Raw genomic sequence first — 5,000 nt, forward strand, 5'->3', positions numbered from 1 at the left:
ACCACGAACTTGTCGAGATACTCATGGAACAGCTGGTTCATGAGTGTACAGAAGGTTGCAGGGGCATTCGTCAAACCGAATGGCATCACCAAGAATTCAAACGCGCCATAACGTGTCACACACGTTGTCTTTGCTTCATCGCCTTCCGCAACTCTGACTTGCCAATACCCCGACCGCAAGTCCAATTTGGAGAAGTACCGCGCTCCTCCAAGTTGATCAAACAAGTCCGCAATGAGAGGGATTGGGTACTTGTTTTTGATCGTCGCTTTGTTCAAGGCGCGATAGTCTACACATAGTCGTAGACTCCCATCATGCTTCTTTTGAAATAGCACCGGCGCTCCAAACGGTGCTTTTGAGCTGCGAATCAACCCGCCTTTAAGCAACTCATCAAGTTGCTTCCGAAGTTCCGCCAACTCCGGAGGAGACATGCGATATGGTGCACGGGCTGGAGGCTTCGTCCCTGGTTCCAACTCGATCTTGTGATCCACCGCTCGCCGAGGGGGTAAGGTCTTTGGCAATTCGGGCGGCATGACATCCCCGAACTCCTTCAAAACTCTTGCGACCCCAAGAGGAATTGGGCCATTCTCCAAAGGATCCGCCTCTAGCTTCAAGGCCGCCAAGAATGTTTGCTCACCCTTCTTGACACCCTTCTTCAGCTGAAGTGCCGAAAGTTGCTTTGTCTCCTTTGTCGTCGTCTTCGCCACCGGGACGACACAAGGGGACTCATCCCCCATCATGCATAGAGCATTAAGGAACGGCATAGGCACCCCTCTCGCCGTTTGCAGAAATTCCATCCCAAGAATGACTTGGAAGTCATCCAAAGGAACCGCCATGAAGTTGGCCTTGCCCCTCCAAGACCCAACCGCAACACTTACGTCCTTCGCTTGCCCGGCGATTGGTTGAGACTTCGAATTCACCGCCTTCATTCGACTTGAGTCTTTTGAAAGGAGTAACCCCAGTCGTTGTGCTTCATGATCCGCTATGAAGTTGTGAGTGGCACCAGTGTCGACCAACGCCTTCGTCGACTTTCCATTGAGCTCAATGTCGACGAACATTAGCTCATTTGGCTTCCGGTTCTTTGAAGGCAAAGTCTTCCGCTTCTCCCCCACTTGAGCCTTGAGTGCATTTAGAAGCCGCAATGCCCCCATGCGAGGGCCTTCCGTCGACTTCTCATCGTCGCTCTCCGAACTTTGCTCTTGGGCTTGCACTGCATTGAGCGACTTCCTTTGCGGGCAACTCTTCACAAAGTGTGGCCCTCCGCATAGGAAACACCCCTCCTCGGGACTCTTGTTTGGCTTCGCACCCTTTTGCCAAGACCCCTTCTTCTCGCTTTGCATCACCCCTTTGCCTTTCGGCCTTTGGGGCTTTGCATTGCTCGTCGACGGCTTCTTCTTTGGGTTTTCAGGGGTTGAATAATCCGTCAAGCGCTCCGCCGCAGCTTGGGCCGCCGCTAAGTCAGGAATGTCCCGACGTCGCAACTCTGTTTGTGCCCAAGGCTTCAAGCCTTCTAAGAAGTGAAAAAGCTTATCTTTCTCCGACATATCCCGAATGTCCAACATGAGTGTCGAGAATTGTTTGACATATTCTCGAATCGACCCCGTTTGTGTGAGATGTCGCAAACTCCGTCTTGCGATGAACTCCACATTTTCAGGAAGGAACTGTACCTTCAGCTCCCGTTTCAAATCCTCCCAAGAATTGATGTTGCAGCGGCCACCTTGGATGTCCTCATAACGAGTCCGCCACCATAGCTTGGCATCCCCGTCGAGGTACATCGTCGCAAAGGTGACTTTTGTTTCTTCCGAGTCCGGTCGCACCACCCGAAAGTATTGCTCAACATCGAAAAGAAAGTTCTCCAACTCTTTGGCATCCCTTGCGCCCTTGTAGCAGCGCGGTTCCGGCACCCTGACCCTTCCAGAATGTCCCTCTGCGTGTGCGGCGGGTTGCACGGTGCTCATAGCTCGCGTGAGTACCGTCACCCTTGCGGAGAGGTCCGCTAGCTGCTCTTTGAGATGTTGGACAGCTTCTTTGGTGTTGTCTCGCAACGTCTCGACCTCGTCGTCGATGTGTTGCTGATATGCCTCCAAGCGATCCGCTCTATCGCCGAGAGAGTATATTTGAGCAACATTGGCACTCAATTGCGAGATGTGTGCCTCCATCTCGTCAAGCCGCTCCCTGTTACTTCGATGCCTTTCAGAATCGCTCAGATGTGGCTCCGTAATCAGCACCGCTGGTCCTTTGCCCAAATCTGCTGTATTTGCCGCTTGACTTGTCTCTCCGCCTTGCTTATGGCGCCCCATTTGCAAGGATGTTGCTCTTGTCGACCCGCTCTGATACCACTTGTCACGGACAAAGTCTTTGAGATAGACAACGACCGCGCGGCACTCAACTTTCAAGTAGCAAAGTTAAGTCAGCCGTTCGCTTCACAAGCGATGCACCTGTTTCTGGATTGCGACAAAGCAAAGACAAGCAAAATACAAAGTTTGGCAAACAAGATTGCGATTCTTTATTGATTGGAAAGGAAGTTACAAGACATGCCAACGACGAGAAAATTAAAGGGGCAGGATAGCCATCGAGGGCAAAATGAACACCATTGAACCAGTGGCACTTCGGTTGCGAAGCTGGCTCACTTAATGCTTCTCGATAGTTCTCCTATACTACTAAGTATGAGCATCCCCAATTCTGCAACCCGGGGGGTTCAAAGGTCTTGTGGGGCGTTACGTTTTGAAAGTAAGCCCCATTGGGGTTTTGGCCCATGTGTTTTATAGGCACGTGCGGGGAAAAACCCAAACTAGTGTTGCGACGACACTAATATTGCGATCCCAAGGTTGCTTCGCAAGGAGCTCTTGAAGGAAACCAAAAGACACTCAAAAACATGCAAAAGACATGGGGTTGGCATCCCATTTACATACTCGAAAAGCGAAAAATACAATAGGACCGACATTGCGAACAACACGGTCCTAACAGCACGCTCGGTTGCCTGACTACCACCGGCGACGGACGGACTTGCATGTACACTTGGGCACTTGGGGCCTTGTTTGTAAGTCAGCAGCGTGCACCCGAAAAGCACCGGCCGGCTAAGCGCCCGACCGAACCAATTCGAACACCCAGCCGCAAAACACTCTTTTCCGTAAACGCGAGGATGCTTCGGCACGCTCCGCCACCGTCGTCCGCCCGCCCGTGCCCACGCCCGCGCACGCCGTTCAGTTCGGATCCCCGCTCGCTCCGTGCCGTGCCTCTCGACGACGCACGCATGCACGCACCATAAGATCGCCCTATGCAAGCTCCCTCGATGCCTCTCGTCTCGCATAGCCCTCCTCCTCGTGGTTCGGCAATACTCGCGCCTCCCCCCCACACCTCACCGGGATGAGTACCACGCGAGCTCTAGGGAGAAAGAACTATAGCCCATGCCATACGGCTCGATCAATTTCGGCCCCTCGGCATAGCTAGCAGCCGGCGCCGCGCGCTCCAGCGGACAGCCCCCCGGCCCTCTGCGTGGGAAAACTAGCCAACAATGCTCTCTCTTTTGGCCCCTTGCCCGCGGACAACGCTTGGCTAGAAGCGGGCGCCCGTCGTTCGAACGCCAGTCGAACTCTCGGGCTGACAGCGCCTGGCATCGGCCTGTGCGGGAGAAAACTAGCCTGCAGGGCTCATTTTTGGCCCCTTGGCCGAGCTGACAGCGCCTGGTCACCACGGGCGCCCGTCGTCCGAACGTCGCTCGAACGCTCGGGCTGACAGCGCCTGCCATCGGCCTGTGCGGGAGAATACTAGCCTGCAGGGCTATTTTTTGGCCCCTTGGCCGAGCTGACAGCGCCTGGTCACCACGGGCGCCCGTCGTCCGAACGCCGCTCGAACGCTCGGGCTGACAGCGCCTGCCATCGGCCTGTGCGGGAGAAAACTAGCCAGCAGGGCTCATTTTTGGCCCCTTGGCCGAGCTGACAGCGCCTGGTCACCACGGGCGCCCGTCGTCCGAACGCCGCTCGAACGCTCGGTCTGACAGCGCCTGGCATCGGCCTGTGCGGGAGAAAACTAGCCAGCAGGGCTTATTTTTGGCCCCTTGGCCGAGCTGACAGTGCCTGGTCAGCAGCGGGCGCCCGTCGTTCGACCGCTGCTCGAACGCTCGGGCTGACCGCGCCTGGCATCGGCCTGTGCGGGAGAAAACTAGCCAGCAGGGCTTATTTTTGGCCCCTTGGCCGAGCTGACGGCGCCTGGTCAGCACGGCCGCCGTCGTCCGAACGACGGGCGAACGATCGGGCTGACAGCGCCTGGCATGGGCCTGTGCGGAGAAAAACTAGTAAATGGGGTTCATTTTTGGCCCCTTGGAGGTGCGGTAGTGCGGAGGGGCGCCGCGCGCTGTGGTTGACAGCGCCTGGCATGGGCCTGTGCATGAGAAAACTAGCCAACAATGCTCTTTTTTAGCCCCTCGGCACAGCAGCGGGCGCCGTAGTGCGGAGGGGCGCCGCGCGCTCCAGCTGACAGCCCCTGGCATAGGCCTGTGCTGGAGAAAACTAGCCAATGGGGCTCATTTTTGGTCCCTCGGCACAGCAGCGGGCACCGTAGTGCGGAGGGGCGCCGCGCGCTCCAGCTGACAGCCCCGGGCATAGGCCTGTGCGGGAAAAAACTAGCCCATGGGGCTCATTTTTGGTTGGACATACGTTGCGGCGATGCAGCGGGCGTCCGTCGCACGCTCGACGGGCGCCCGTCGTGCGGACAGCGCCTGGGCTCGGCCTGTGCGGGGAAAAACTAGCCAGCAGGCCTGTTTTTTGGGCCCATGGCCGAGGCCCTCAAAACGTAACGCCCCACAGCCCCTTTGAACCCCCCGGGTTGCAGAATGAGGGATGCCCCCCCGGGGTAGTAGGTTGGACAGACGTTGCAATGCAGCGGGCGCCCGACGCGCGCACGACGGGCGCCCGTCGTGCGGACAGCGCCTGGGCTCGGCCAGTGCGGGGAAAAACTAGCCAGCAGGCCTGTTTTTTGGGCCCATGGCCGAGGCCCTCAAAACG

This window comes from Typha angustifolia, chromosome 5, assembly GCF_048772165.1.
Source record: "Typha angustifolia cultivar Huaian chromosome 5, ASM4877216v1, whole genome shotgun sequence".
In the NCBI taxonomy this organism is placed as follows: Eukaryota; Viridiplantae; Streptophyta; class Magnoliopsida; order Poales; family Typhaceae; genus Typha; species Typha angustifolia.